This window comes from Oncorhynchus tshawytscha, unplaced genomic scaffold (genome assembly GCF_018296145.1).
Source record: "Oncorhynchus tshawytscha isolate Ot180627B unplaced genomic scaffold, Otsh_v2.0 Un_contig_4046_pilon_pilon, whole genome shotgun sequence".
In the NCBI taxonomy this organism is placed as follows: Eukaryota; Metazoa; Chordata; class Actinopteri; order Salmoniformes; family Salmonidae; genus Oncorhynchus; species Oncorhynchus tshawytscha.
Genome location: NW_024609005.1, coordinates 38,672 through 55,000, shown reverse-complemented (window position 1 = coordinate 55,000; position 16,329 = coordinate 38,672). Strand labels below are relative to the sequence as shown.

Below are 16,329 nucleotides of genomic sequence, written 5' to 3'. Positions count from 1 at the left end.
GTTATAAACCTTATTTAGACTGTAATAAACCTTATTTTGACTGTTATAAACCTTATTTTGACTGTTATAAAGCTCATTTTGACTGTTATAAACCTTATTTAGACTGTAATAAACCTTATTTTGACTGTAATAAACCTTATTTTGACTGTTATAAAGCTTATTTTGACTGTTATTAAGCTTATTATATGCAGTACAGTTTCATAGTTTGACCTAAGACAGAGGTTATGGTGTCCCTCAGTCACACCATAGTTTGACCTAAGACAGAGGTTATGGCTTTCCTCAGTCACATCATAGTTTGACCTAAAACAGAGGTTATGGCTTCCCTCGGTCACTCATAGTTTGACCTAAGACAGAGGTTATGGCGTCCTCCAGTCACACCATAGTTTGACCTAAGACAGAGGTTATGGCGTCCTCCAGTCACACCATAGTTTGACCTAAGACAGAGATTATGGCTTCCCTCAGTCACACCATAGTTTGACCTAAGACAGAGGTTATGGCTTCCCTCGGTCACACCATAGTTTGACCTAAGACAGAGGTTATGGCGTCCTCGGTCACTCATAGTTTGACCTAAGACAGAGGTGTCACACATAGTTTGACCTAAGACAGAGGTTATGGCGTCCCTCGGTCACACCATAGTTTGACCTAAGACAGAGGTTATGTCTTCCTCATTCACACCATAGTTTGACCTAAGACAGAGGTTATGGCGTCCTCCAGTCACACCATAGTTTGACCTAAGACAGAGGTTATGGCTTCCTCGGTCACACCATAGTTTGACCTAAGACAGAGGTTATGGCGTCCCTCGGTCACTCATAGTTTGACCTAAGACAGATGTGTGGCGTCCTCGGTCACACCATAGTTTGACCTAAGACAGAGGTTATGGCTTCCCTCAGTCACACCATAGTTTGACCTAAGACAGAGTTTATGGCGTCCTCCAGTCACACCATAGTTTGACCTAAGACAGAGGTTATGGCTTCCTCGGTCACACCATAGTTTGACCTAAGACAGAGGTTATGGCGTCCTCCAGTCACACCATAGTTTGACCTAAGACAGAGGTTATGGCGTCCTCCAGTCACACCATAGTTTGACCTAAGACAGAGGTTATGGCGTCCCTCAGTCACATCATAGTTTGACCTAAAACAGAGGTTATGGCTTCCCTCGGTCACACCATAGTTTGACCTAAGACAGAGGTTATGGCGTCCTCCAGTCACACCATAGTTTGACCTAAGACAGAGGTTATGGCGTCCTCCAGTCACACCATAGTTTGACCTAAGACAGAGGTTATGGCTTCCTCGGTCACACCATAGTTTGACCTAAGACAGAGGTTATGGCTTCCTCCAGTCACACCATAGTTTGACCTAAGACAGAGGTTATGGCGTCCTCAGTCACACCATAGTTTGACCTAAGACAGAGGTTATGGTGTCCCTCAGTCACACCATAGTTTGACCTAAGACAGAGGTGTGGCTTCCCTCAGTCACACCATAGTTTGACCTAAGACAGAGGTTATGGCGTCCTCCAGTCACACCATAGTTTGACCTAAGACAGAGGTTATGGCATTCCTCAGTCACATCATAGTTTGACCTAAAACAGAGGTTATGGCTTCCCTCGGTCACTCATAGTTTGACCTAAGACAGAGGTTATGGCGTCCTCTAGTCACACCATAGTTTGACCTAAGACAGAGATTATGGTGTCCTCGGTCACATCATAGTTTGACCTAAGACAGAGATTATGGCTTCCTCCAGTCACGCCATAGTTTGACCTAAGACAGAGGTTGTGGCGTCCCTCGGTCACACATAGTTTGACCTAAGACAGAGGTGGCGTCCTCGGTCACTCATAGTTTGACCTAAGACAGAGATTATGGCTTCCTCGGTCACACCATAGTTTGACCTAAGACAGAGGTTAGTGGCGTCCTCGGTCACACTATAGTTTGACCTAAGACAGAGGTTGTGGCGTCCTCCAGTCACACCATAGTTTGACCTAAGACAGAGGTTATGACAGAGGTAATGGCTTCCCTCAGTCACATCATAGTTTGACCTAAGACAGAGGTTATGGCTTCCTCCAGTCACACCATAGTTTGACCTAAGACAGAGGTTATGGCGTCCCTCAGTCACACCATAGTTTGACCTAAGACAGAGGTTATGGCGTCCTCCAGTCACACCATAGTTTGACCTAAGACAGAGGTTATGGCTTCCCTCAGTCACTCATAGTTTGACCTAAGACAGAGGTTGTGGTTTCCCTTGGTCACACCATAGTTTGACCTGAGACAGAGGTTATGGCGTCCTCCAGTCACTCATAGTTTGACCTAAGACAGAGGTTATGGCGTCCTCCAGTCACTCATAGTTTGACCTAAGACAGAGGTTATGGCTTCCCTCAGTCACACATAGTTTGACCTAAGACAGAGGTTATGGCTTCCCTCGGTCACACCATAGTTTGACCTAAGACAGAGGTTATGGCGTCCTCCAGTCACTCATAGTTTGACCTAAGACAGAGGTTATGGCTTCCTCCAGTCACTCATAGTTTGACCTAAGACAGAGGTTATGACTTCCCTCGGTCACACCATAGTTTGACCTAAGACAGAGGTTATGGCGTCCCTCGGTCACACCATAGTTTGACCTAAGACAGAGGTTATGGCTTCCCTCAGTCACACATAGTTTGACCTAAGACAGAGGTTATGGCGTCCTCCAGTCACACCATAGTTTGACCTAAGACAGAGGTTATCGCTTCCCTCAGTCACACCATAGTTTGACCTAAGACAGAGGTGTGGCGTCCTCGGTCACTCATAGTTTGACCTAAGACAGAGGTGTGGCGTCCTCGGTCACACCATAGTTTGACCTAAGAGAGGTTATGTCTTCCCTCAGTCACACCATAGTTTGACCTAAGACAGAGGTTATGGCGTCCTCCAGTCACACCATAGTTTGACCTAAGACAGAGATTATGGCTTCCCTCGGTCACACAATAGTTTGACCTAAGACAGAGGTTATGGCGTCCTCCAGTCACATCATAGTTTGACCTAAGACAGAGGTTAAGGCGTCCTCCAGTCACACCATAGTTTGACCTAAGACAGAGGTTATGGCGTCCCTCAGTCACATCATAGTTTTATCATCATAGTTGACCTAAAACAGAGGTTATGGCTTCCCTCGGTCACACAATAGTTTGACCTAAGACAGAGGTTATGGCGTCCTCTAGTCACACCATAGTTTGACCTAAGACAGAGATTATGGTGTCCTCGGTCACATCATAGTTTGACCTAAGACAGAGATTATGGCTTCCTCCAGTCACGCCATAGTTTGACCTAAGACAGAGGTTGTGGCGTCCCTCGGTCACACATAGTTTGACCTAAGACAGAGGTGCGGCGTCCTCGGTCACTCATAGTTTGACCTAAGACAGAGATTATGGCTTCCCTCGGTCACACCATAGTTTGACCTAAGACAGAGGTTATGGCGTCCTCGAGTCACACCATAGTTTGACCTAAGACAGAGATTATGGTGTCCTCGGTCACATCATAGTTTGACCTAAGACAGAGATTATGGCTTCCTCCAGTCACACCATAGTTTGACCTAAGACAGAGATTGTGGCGTCCTCCAGTCACACCATAGTTTGACCTAAGACAGAGGTTGTGGCTTCCTCCAGTCACACCATAGTGATGACAGTCAGCGAAAAGTTTTATCCGGACAGTCAAAGTATCACAATTAAGTAATAAGACAATCTAATCAATAAATACTAATAATCAGTTATTAGTGGCCTTATCGCGGGACATTACAGGGATAGGCCTCACCATCACTACCTGGTGGTGCTAGTCTCTATATTACAGGGAAAGGCCTCACCGTCACTACCTGGTGGTGCTAGTCTCTATATTACAGGGAAAGGCCTCACCGTCACTACCTGGGGGTGCTAGTCTCTATATTACAGGGAAAGGCCTCACCGTCACTACCTGGGGTGCTAGTCTCTATATTACAGGGAAAGGCCTCACCGTCACTACCTGGGGGTGCTAGTCTCTATATTACAGGGAAAGGCCTCACCGTCACTACCTGGGGGTGCTAGTCTCTATATTACATGGATAGGCCTCACCGTCACTACCTGGGGTGCTAGTCTCTATATTACAGACTCCTCACAGTCACTACCTGGGGTGCTAGTCTCTATATTACAGGGATAGGCCTCACCGTCACTACCTGGTGGTGCTAGTCTCTATATTACAGACTCCTCACAGTCACTACCTGGTGGTGCTAGTCTCTATATTACAGACTCCTCACAGTCACTACCTGGTGGTGCTAGTCTCTATATTACAGACTCCTCACCGTCACTACCTGGTGGTGCTAGTCTCTATATTACAGACTCCTCACCGTCACTACCTGGGGGTGCTAGTCTCTATATTACAGACTCCTCACCGTCACTACCTGGTGGTGCTAGTCTCTATATTACAGACTCCTCACAGTCACTACCTGGTGGTGCTAGTCTCTATATTACAGACTCCTCACAGTCACTACCTGGTGGTGCTAGTCTCTATATTACAGGGAAAGGCCTCACCGTCACTACCTGGGGGTGCTTGTCTCTATATTACAGGGAAAGGCCTCACCGTCACTACCTGGGGGTGCTAGTCTCTATATTACATGGATAGGCCTCACCGTCACTACCTGGGGTGCTAGTCTCTATATTACAGACTCCTCACAGTCACTACCTGGGGTGCTAGTCTCTATATTACAGGGATAGGCCTCACCGTCACTACCTGGTGGTGCTAGTCTCTATATTACAGACTCCTCACAGTCACTACCTGGTGGTGCTAGTCTCTATATTACAGACTCCTCACAGTCACTACCTGGTGGTGCTAGTCTCTATATTACAGACTCCTCACAGTCACTACCTGGTGGTGCTAGTCTCTATATTACAGACTCCTCACAGTCACTACCTGGTGGTGCTAGTCTCTATATTACAGGGATAGGCCTCACCGTCACTACCTGGTGGTGCTAGTCTCTATATTACAGACTCCTCACCGTCACTACCTGGTGGTGCTAGTCTCTATATTACAGACTCCTCACCGTCACTACCTGGTGGTGCTAGTCTCTATATTACAGACTCCTCACCGTCACTACCTGGTGGTGCTAGTCTCTATATTACAGACTCCTCACCGTCACTACCTGGTGGTGCTAGTCTCTATATTACAGACTCCTCACAGTCACTACCTGGTGGTGCTAGTATCTATATTACAGACTCCTCACAGTCACTACCTGATGGTGCTAGTCTCTATATTACAGACTCCTCACAGTCACTACCTGGTGGTGCTAGTCTCTATATTACAGACTCCTCACAGTCACTACCTGGTGGTGCTAGTCTCTATATTACAGGGAAAGGCCTCACCGTCACTACCTGGGGTGCTAGTCTCTATATTACAGACTCCTCACCGTCACTACCTGGTGGTGCTAGTCTCTATATTACAGGGATAGGCCTCACCGTCACTACCTGGTGGTGCTAGTCTCTATATTACAGACTCCTCACAGTCACTACCTGGTGGTGCTAGTCTCTATATTACAGACTCCTCACCGTCACTACCTGGGGTGCTAGTCTCTATATTACAGACTCCTCACAGTCACTACCTGGGGGTGCTAGTCTCTATATTACAAGTATAGGCCTCACCGTCACTACCTGGCGGTGCTAGTCTCTATATTACAGACTCCTCACAGTCACTACCTGGTGGTGCTAGACTCTATATTACAGGGATAGGCCTCACCGTCACTACCTGGTGGTGCTAGTCTCTATATTACAGACTCCTCACAGTCACTACCTGGGGGTGCTAGTCTCTATATTACAGACTCTTGACAGTCACTACCTGGTGGTGCTAGTCTCTATATTACAGACTCCTCACCGTCACTACCTGGGGGTGCTAGTCTATATATTACAGACTCCTCACAGTCACTACCTGGTGGTGCTAGTCTCTATATTACAAGTATAGGCCTCACCGTCACTACCTGGCGGTGCTAGTCTCTATATTACAGACTCCTCACAGTCACTACCTGGTGGTGCTAGACTCTATATTACAGGGATAGGCCTCACCGTCACTACCTGGTGGTGCTAGTCTCTATATTACAGACTCCTCACCGTCACTACCTGGTGGTGCTAGTCTCTATATTACAGGGAAAGGCCTCACCGTCACTACCTGGGGGTGCTAGTCTCTATATTACAGGGAAAGGCCTCACCGTCACTACCTGGGGTGCTAGTATCTATATTACAGGGAAAGGCCTCACCGTCACTACCTGGGGGTGCTAGTCTCTATATTACAGGGAAAGGCCTCACCGTCACTACCTGGGGGTGCTAGTCTCTATATTACATGGATAGGCCTCACCGTCACTACCTGGGGTGCTAGTCTCTATATTACAGACTCCTCACAGTCACTACCTGGGGGTGCTAGTCTCTATATTACAGGGATAGGCCTCACCATCACTACCTGGTGGTGCTAGTCTCTATATTACAGACTCCTCACAGTCACTACCTGGTGGTGCTAGTCTCCTCAGTCACTACCTGGTGATGCTGTGTAGAAAGGATAATGGACCTATATTCATGCATTTCCAGATTGCTAATAATTACTAGACAGTCAGGGAGCAATGCACATTCCAAAAACTATGACTGGAGGTCCATTTAGTGCAAATTTTGACAGCAAGGAACTATAACCAGTTTTGAGTGCGGTCCTCCGGACCTCGTTGACGACCGATGGCGCCTCTCGGGACAAAATTAGTTTGACACCCCTGATCTAATGGTTAAGGTTAGGGATTGGAAATGAAAGCTCATCCTCTGTCTGTAGCTAGCGGGTGAAATACATCTGTAGCTAGCGGGTGAAATACATCTGTAGCTAGCGGGTGAAATACATCTGTAGCTAGCTGGTGAAATACATCTGTAGCTAGCGGGTGAAATACATCTGTAGCTAGCGGGTGAAATACATCTGTAGCTAGCGGGTGAAATACATCTGTAGCTAGCTGGTGAAATACATCTGTAGCTAGCTGGTGAAATACATCTGTAGCTAGCGGGTGAAATACATCTGTAGCTAGCGGGTGAAATACATCTGTAGCTAGCGGGTGAAATACATCTGTAGCTAGCGGGTGAAATACATCTGTAGCTAGCGGGTGAAATACATCTGTAGCTAGCTGGTGAAATACATCTGTAGCTAGCGGGTGAAATACATCTGTAGCTAGTGGGTGAAATACATCTGCAAGAGGGTCCGTTCAGGTGGGTGCAACGTTAAAAATCTAAACTTTACGTGTTCAGGTATAGAAATGTGTTGTGTTGATAGATCAGGAACGAGTGTTTGTCATTTAGAACTAACTTGAAGGTACTGTGAGGGACTGACTGAATGGGATGGTTTGCTGGCTCACTCACACCGCCTGCTGGACTTATGATGTTACTACACCCTGTTTCCTGGATACAGTATCAAATCCTCTCACACATTTCACTGCTATTCTGCTGTTGTTGTTGTTCCAGACAATATCATCCACGTTACCCTCTTCTGCTATTCTGCTGTTGTTATTCCAGACAATATGGAGTCCTACGGATGTGCTCTAATTCACCCTCTAGTATTGTATTGGTCAAGTTAGCCTGGAGTCCCACTGATGTGCTCTAATTCACCCTCTAGTATTGTATTGGTCAAGTTAGCCTGGAGTCCCACTGATGTGCTCTGTTTCACCCTCTAGTATTGGATTGGCCAAGTTAGCCTGGAGTCTCACTGATGTGCTCTGTTTCACCCTTTAGTAGTGGATTGATCTAGTTAGCCTGGAGTCCCACTGATGTGCTCTGTTTCACCCTCTAGTATTGTATTGGTCAAGTTAGCCTGGAGTCCCACTGATGTGCTCTGTTTCACCATCTAGTAAGATAGCATGAGATGAAAGTAGATGTTGAAAACTGAGGCCAGGTAATGCCTATGTAGAAGACATGAATCAGGATCATGGTTTGGTTATGAGGTAGCCCTGCCCAAATAAGGACATTGGTACATATTGGTTGGGGGAAAGATAGGCCTTTATAGATGTCAGACATAGTCGTGAACCCCCGATCTCCCATGGGAGAAAACCAACGTCTTGACCAATGAGACCAAGAGGAAATGTCCTTATTTGGGCAGGGCTAACTCATAACTCAAACCATGAGCCTGATTCATGTCTTCTACAAAGGCATACCTGGCCTGTAGGTCTACATCACCTTGTGAAATAAAACAGGTTTAATTAATATGACCTATAGTGAATCATTGTGCAATATAAATGTATGATGTCATATCTCTATCCTATCATTGCTATAATAAGCCCTGTCATGTTCAGGCTAAATTATAACTTCAATCTTCTCTCATATTTCAGTAGTGTTCTGTATCATGTTGATTAATAAACTGTGGAAACTTGTTTTTTTATTAAAAAAATAATTTTAACTTGACACGGATCTGATTGAAGATACTTCTTCCTCTCCACGACCCATCATTGTGAAACTGGCAGCACTTCTATAAATTCTATGGTCTTTTCTCATTTGGGGAAAAAGTCAGTCCTCCGCCTCTCTCCTCCGCCCTCTCTCCTCCGCCCTCTCTCCTCCGCCCTCTCTCTCCTCCGCCCTCTCTCCTCAGCCCTCTCTCCTCCGCCTCTCTCCTCCGCCCTCTCTCCTCCGCCCTCTCTCTTCCGTCCTCTTCCGTCCTCTCTCTTCCGTCCTCTCTCTTCCGCCTCTCTTTTCCGCCCTCTCTTTTCCGCCCTCTCTCCTCTGTCCTCTCTCCTCCGTGACCCGGAAACCGATAAGTGGTTGAGGAGTTGTCAGTTCATTAGTAGGTCGAACGGAAGACTTATCCTCCCCTCCTAGACAGTCACCTTTCACTGAGGAAAGTCATGTGTGTCCTACCTGAGTCCTTCACAGAAGAGTTTTGATATCTCCTCCACACACCCTTTTAATCAGCTGTTGTTTTGTCTTAGGAGAAAAGCATACAGACATGTAAAAACAATAGGCTACTTATTGTTTTATCTAGAAAATAAAAAAATAAAAAATTTAAAATGACTTTTATTTTTACTAGGCAAGTCAGATAACAACAAATTATTATTTTCAATGACAGCCTAGGAATAGAAGTTCAGGGGCAGAAGGACAGATTTGTACCTCACCAGCTCAGGGATTTGAACTTGCAACCTTCCGGTTACTAGTCCAACACTCTAACCACTAGGCTACCCTGCCACCTCTACACTCTAATCACTAGGCTACCCTGCCACCTCTGCACTCTAACCACTAGGCCACCCTGCCACCTCCTGATGACTCTAACCACTAGCCGTTTTGTTTCCCTGCCACCTCTACATTCAACCACTAGGCTACCCTGCTAGTCTGACGCAAATCTAACCACTGGCTGCCCTGCCACCTCTACACTCTAAAAATCACTAGGCTACCCTGCCACCTTGCACTTTTATGCATTTATTTCACTGATCCACCCCTTGTAGACGTCATCTGCCTGATGACAAATTAAGGTGGAGGAGGAGTCTCATTTCATACAAGCTCGTTTTGTTTCCTCCCCTTGATGCCTCTCTACGATTATTCAAGAGGACAGAGGAAAGAGAGAGGCCAGAGAGGAAGGAGAGAGAATGTAGGAGTTGAGCAATCAAATTGAGAAAAGACCTCTGACTTCCTGGTTAAATTCCCCAATAATTCAAATAAAAATCCTGGGTTAAAAAATTGGACAGATTTAGAACTTGATCATCGTCAAGCTAATTTCACTGAGTGCCGAGTGTGTGCGGGTTTTCGCTCCTTCCTTGCACTTGATTGACAAATTAAGGTCACACCATTAGTTATTGATTGGTGAAGAGGAGAACACAGGGAGTGAACTGGTACACTTGATGCCAAGTCGAGACAGACAAGAGGACAGAGGAACTAGAGAGTGCAGATCTGGGGTCTGTCTTTGGGCGAAGAGGAATGCACTTTTTACACCTAAATGTGCTGGGACTACACACCACTAGGACTGGGATTACAACCCACTAGGACTGGGACTACACACCACTAGGACTGGGATTACACACCACTAGGACTGAGATTACACAACACTAGGACTGGGATTACACACCACTAGGACTGAGATTACACACCACTAGGACTACACACCACTAGGACTGAGATTACACACGACTAGGACTACACACCACTAGGACTGGGACTACACACCACTAGGACTGAGATTACACACCACTAGGACTGGGATTACACACCACTAGGACTGGGACTACACACCACTAGGACTGGGATTACACACCACTAGGACTGGGACTACACACCACTAGGACTGGGACTACACACCACTAGGACTGGGATTACACACCACTAGGACTGGGACTACACACCACTAGGACTGAGATTACACACCACTAGGACTACACACCACTAGGACTACACACCACTAGGACTGGGACTACACACCACTAGGACTGGGATTACACACCACTAGGACTGAGATTACACACCACTAGGACTGGGATTACGCACCACTAGGACTGGGACTACACACCACTAAGACTGGGATTACACACCACTAGGACTGAGATTACACACCACCAGGACTGGGACTACACACCACTAGGACTGGGATTACACACCACTAGGACTACAGACCACTAGGACTGGGACTACAGACCACTAGGACTGGGATTACACACCACTAGGACTACAGACCACTAGGACTGAGATTACACACCACTAGGACTGATATTACACACCACTAGGACTGAGATTACACACCACTAGGACTGGGATTACACACCACTAGGACTGGGATTACACACCACTAGGACTGGGATTACACCACTAGGACTGGGACTACACACCACTAGGACTGGGACTACACACCACTAGGACTGGGATTACACACCACTAAGACTGAGATTACACACCACTAGGACTGAGATTACACACCACTAGGACTAAATAAAATTGTTTTTTAAATAGATTCAACATTTTAAAAGCATTCATTCGAAGTGGAAGAACAGCAAAACGTAGATAAATCTCCTGTTACAGGAAACATAACTCAAGAGTCAACTCTCCGACCATCGACAACATTTTAAAGTGAGTTTACATTTTACAACAAGATCAGGGGAGAGCGCGAACACAGTCCCCCACTACCAGAAATGATGCAATCGAGATTTCCACATTTGAGAAATTCGCAGGGGTCAGCACAGCCGGAGTGCAATGGCTGAGCCTCACCCTGAGTGAACCGCCTTCTTGATCACGGTGTCTCCCTTACCAGGTAAGTATGAGCTGTACACGTTGGTAGAGGAGCACTCCTTCCAGGACAAAGGTGTTTGACTCACGGAAAAGCAATACATTTCTGTGGCGTGGTAATGTTTGACCAGGGAAATGTCTGTGGAATGGTTGACCAGGGAAATGTCTGTTGTCATGGTAATGGTTGACCAGGGAAATGTCTGTGGAATGGTTGAGCAGGGAAATGTCTGTGGCATGGTAATGGTTGACCAGGGAGACATTTCCCTGGTGGCATGGTAATGGTTGACCAGGGAAATGTCTGTGGTGTGGTAATGGTTGACCAGGGACATGACTGTGGCATGGTAATGGTTGACCAGGGAAATGTCTGTGGAATGGTAATGGTTGACCAGGGAAATGTCTGTTGTCATGGTAATGGTTGACCAGGGAAATGTCTGTTGTCATGGTAATAGTTGACTGTGGTCTTAAATTACAAACTGTCCTAAAAATGATTTAATAATCTAGAAAATAAAATACCTCAATCCAGATTACGTCATGAGGGCACAAAATGATCCATTCACAAGTAGGCCTTTTCCTTGACATTATCAGGACATGACAGGCATAATCACCAGTGCTACAATAACATATCACACACATCCGGGTTATTAGAAGACAATTTGTATCTCTGAGGCCTTAACGAGTTTTAATTATTAATTAATCAATCATCTGATATCCATGTAATCTGATCTCAACAAGAAACTCAATTGAACTCTGAGTTGAAGCACATGTAGAATTAAATCTGTTAGTATATATTTTTTAAAACATCAAGATCAGGGGAGAGCGCGAACGCAGTCCCCCACTACCAGAAATTATGCAATCGAGATTTCCACATTTGAGAAATTCGCAGGGGTCAGCACAGCCGGAGTGCAATGGCTGAGCCTCGCCCTGGGTGAACCGCCTTCTTGATCACGGTGTCTCCCTTGCCAGGTAAGTATGAGTTGTACACGTTGGTAGAGGAGCACTCCTTCCAGGACAAAGGTGTTTGACTCACGGTTACCACTTCTACTACTGATAATACCACATCATATTGAAGAGGGTTTAATGTCGTTTACGAATACAGTTGCGGACAAGGCGAAGGAAAAGCAATACATTTTGTTTTACTATATTACATCACTGTCCGACTGATATCCCATCATGCAACACGGTAGAAATTCTATATTAATTGCATTTTTTGTCTAAATGTGCGTCTGGTTACACACAAGTAGGCGCTGTACCAAAATGCTGAAATCACATTCGTGCACACAGCCAACCGAAAGACACCACTTATTTCTGGTGTTTTGTAGCGTTCCAGACGTTGTAGGAATAGTTTCATCACGCTTGTTTTCTGCTCTCAGTAAAATATGATTCCACCATCGACCACAGGGTGGCATACGACCAACAGATATGGAGGAGAAACAGTAGCCTACTACTTCATCATCAAGAAGACACAGTAGTAGCTACTCGGGGTGTGCTGACATGGCCATACTCGTATTTGTAATTTGTCACAGTAGCAGGCAGCAGAAATCCAGTTGATAGTCAGGTAGGATGATACTCGTGATCGGGGAAAAACCCGAATCATTTTAACATGTCTAAATAGATGTTGGCAAAATACCTTCCTACATGTTCTCAAAGCGGGTTGTAATGTCAAAGTGGGTTGTAATGCCAAAGTGGGTTGTAATGTCAGTGGGTTGTAATGTCAAAGTGGGTTGTAATGCCAAAGTGGGTTGTAATGTCAGTGGGTTGTAATGTCAAAGTGGGTTGTAATGTCAAAGTGGGTTGTAATGTCAGTGGGTTGTAATGTCAGTGGGTTGTAATGTCAGTGGGTTGTAATGTCAGTGGGTTGTAATGTCAAAGTGGGTTGTAATGTCAAAGTGGGTTGTAATGTCAGTGGGTTGTAATGTCAGTGGGTTGTAATGTCAAAGTGGGTTGTAATGTCAGTGGGTTGTAATGTCAAAGTGGGTTGTAATGCCAAAGTGGGTTGTAATGTCAGTGGGTTGTAATGTCATCAAAGTGGGTTGTAATGTCAGTGGGTTGTAATGTCAGTGGGTTGTAATATCATCAAAGTGGGTTGTAATGTCAGTGGGTTGTAATGTCAGTGGGTTGTAATATCATCAAAGTGGGTTGTAATGTCAGTGGGTTGTAATGTCAGTGGGTTGTAATATCATCAAAGTGGGTTGTAATGTCAGTGGGTTGTAATGTCAGTGGGTTGTAATGTCAGTGGGTTGTAATATCATCAAAGTGGATTGTAATGTCAGTGGGTTGTAATGTCAGTGGGTTGTAATGTCAAACTGTCAGTGGGTTGTAATGTCAGTGGGTTGTAATTCAGTGGGTTGTAATGTCATCAAAGTGGGTTGTAATGTCAGTGGGTTGTAATGTCAGTGGGGTTGTTGTTAAACTAGTAATATCATCAAAGTGGGTTGTAATGTCAGTGGGTTGTAATGTCAAAGTGTGGGTTGTAATATCATCAAAGTGGGTTGTAATGTCAGTGGGTTGTAATATCATCAAAGTGGGTTGTAATGTCAGGGGTTTAATATCATCAAAGTGGGTTGTAATGTCAGTGGTTGTAATGTGTGGGTTGTAATGTCAGTGGGTTGTAATGTCAGTGGGTTGTAATGTCATCAAAGTGGGTTGTAATGTCATGGGTTGTAATGTCAGTGGGTTGTAATGTCAAAGTGGGTTGTAATGTCAAAGTGGGTTGTAATGTCAGTGGGTTGTAATGTCAGTGGGTTGTAATGTCAAAGTGGGTTGTAATGTCAGTGGGTTGTAATGTCAGTGGGTTGTAATGTCAGTGGGTTGTAATGTCAGTGGGTTGTAATGTCATCAATGTCAGTGGGTTGTAATGTCAGTGGCTTGTAATGTCAGTGTTGTAATATCATCAAAGTGTAATGTAATGGGTTGTAATGTCAAAGTGGGTTGTAATGTCAGTGGGTTGTAATGTCAGTGGGTTGTAATGTCAGTGGGTTGTAATGTCAGTGGGTTGTAATGTCAGTGGGTTGTAATATCATCAAAGTGGGTTGTAATGTCAGTGGGTTGTAATGTCAGTGGGTTGTAATGTCAGTGGGTTGTAATATCATCAAAGTGGGTTGTAATGTCAGTGGGTTGTAATGTCATGTCAGTGGGTTGTAATGTCAGTGGGTTGTAATGTCATCAAAGTGGGTTGTAATGTCAGTGGGTTGTAATGTCAGTGGGTTGTAATGTCAGTGGGTTGTAATGTCAGTGGGTTGTAATGTCAGTGGGTTGTAATGTCAGTGGGTTGTAATGTCAGTGGGTTGTAATATCATCAAAGTGGGTTGTAATGTCAGTGGGTTGTAATGTCAGTGGGTTGTAATGTCAAAGTGGGTTGTAATGTCAAAATGGGTTGTAATGTCAGTGGGTTGTAATGTCAGTGGGTTGTAATGTCAGTGGGTTGTAATGTCAGTGGGTTGTAATGTCATCAAAGTGGGTTGTAATGTCAGTGGGTTGTAATGTCAGTGGGTTGTAATGTCAAAAGTGGGTTGTAATGTCAGTGGGTTGTAATGTCAGTGGGTTGTAATGTCAGTGGGTTGTAATGTCAGTGGGTTGTAATGTCAGTGGGTTGTAATGTCAGTGGGTTGTAATGTCAGTGGGTTGTAATGTCAGTGGGTTGTAATGTCATTGTAAAGTGGGTTGTAATGTCAGTGGGTTGTAATGGGTCAGTGGGTTGTAATATCATCAAAGTGGGTTGTAATGTCAGTGGGTTGTAATGTCAGTGGGTTGTAATGTCAAAGTGGGTTGTAATGTCAGTGGGTTGTAATGTCAGTGGGTTGTAATGTCAGTGGGTTGTAATGTCAGTGGGTTGTAATGTCATCAAAGTGGGTTGTAATGTCAGTGGGTTGTAATGTCAGTGGGTTGTAATGTCATCAAAGTGGGTTGTAATGTCAGTGGGTTGTAATGTCAGTGGGTTGTAATGTCATCAAAGTGGTTGTAATGTCAGTGGGTTGTAATGTCAGTGGGTTGTAATGTCAAAGTGGGTTGTAATGTCAGTGGGTTGTAATGTCAGTGGGTTGTAATGTCAGTGGGTTGTAATGTCAGTGGGTTGTAATGTGGGTTGTAATCAGTGGGTTGTAATGTCAGTGGGTTGTAATGTCAGTGGGTTGTAATGTCAAAGTGGGTTGTAATGTCAAAGTGGGTTGTAATGTCAGTGGGTTGTAATGTCAGTGGGTTGTAATGTCAAAGTGGGTTGTAATGTCAGTGGGTTGTAATGTCAGTGGGTTGTAATGTCAGTGGGTTGTAATGTCAGTGGGTTGTAATATCATCAAAGTGGGTTGTAATGTCAGTGGGTTGTAATGTCAGTGGGTTGTAATGTCAAAGTGGGTTGTAATGTCAGTGGGTTGTAATGTCAGTGGGTTGTAATATCATCAAAGTGGGTTGTAATGTCAGTGGGTTGTAATGTCAGTGGGTTGTAATGTCATCAAAGTGGGTTGTAATGTCAGTGGGTTGTAATGTCAGTGGGTTGTAATGTCAGTGGGTTGTAATGTCAGTGGGTTGTAATGTCAGTGGGTTGTAATGTCAGTGGGTTGTAATGTCAGTGGGTTGTAATGTCAAAGTGGGTTGTAATGTCAGTGGGTTGTAATGTCAGTGGGTTGTAATGTAATGTCATCAAAGTGGGTTGTAATGTCAGTGGGTTGTAATGTCAGTGGGTTGTAATGTCATCAAAGTGGGTTGTAATGTCAGTGGGTTGTAATGTCAGTGGGTTGTAATGTCAGTGGGTTGTAATGTCAGTGGGTTGTAATGTCAGTGGGTTGTAATGTCAGTGGGTTGTAATGTCAGTGGGTTGTAATGTCAGTGGGTTGTAATGTCAGTGGGTTGTAATGTCAGTGGGTTGTAATGTCATGGGTTGTAAAGTGGGTTGTAATGTCAGTGGGTTGTAATGTCAGTGGGTTGTAATGTCAAAGTGGGTTGTAATGTCAGTGGGTCAGTGGGTTGTAATGTCAGTGGGTTGTAATGTCAGTGGGTTGTAATGTCAGTGGGTTGTAATGTCAGTGGGTTGTAATGTCAGTGGGTTGTAATAATGTCAAAGTGGGTTGTAATGTCAGTGGGTTGTAATGTCAGTGGGTTGTAATGTCAGTGGGTTGTAATGTCAGTGGGTTGTAATGTCAGTGGGTT

The 16,329-nt window shown here is 45.0% G+C and overlaps 2 non-coding genes across 2 annotated transcripts; both read right to left on the bottom strand.

The window, feature by feature from the left end:
* Positions 1–11,059: 11,059 nt before the first annotated feature.
* LOC112235226 lies at positions 11,060–11,223 on the bottom strand. The gene has a single exon (XR_002951022.1). It is a non-coding gene; the product is annotated as a U1 spliceosomal RNA (small nuclear RNA).
* Positions 11,224–11,997: 774 nt separating this feature from the next.
* On the bottom strand, positions 11,998–12,161 carry LOC112235224. The gene has a single exon (XR_002951021.1). It is a non-coding gene; the product is annotated as a U1 spliceosomal RNA (small nuclear RNA).
* Positions 12,162–16,329: the final 4,168 nt, after the last annotated feature.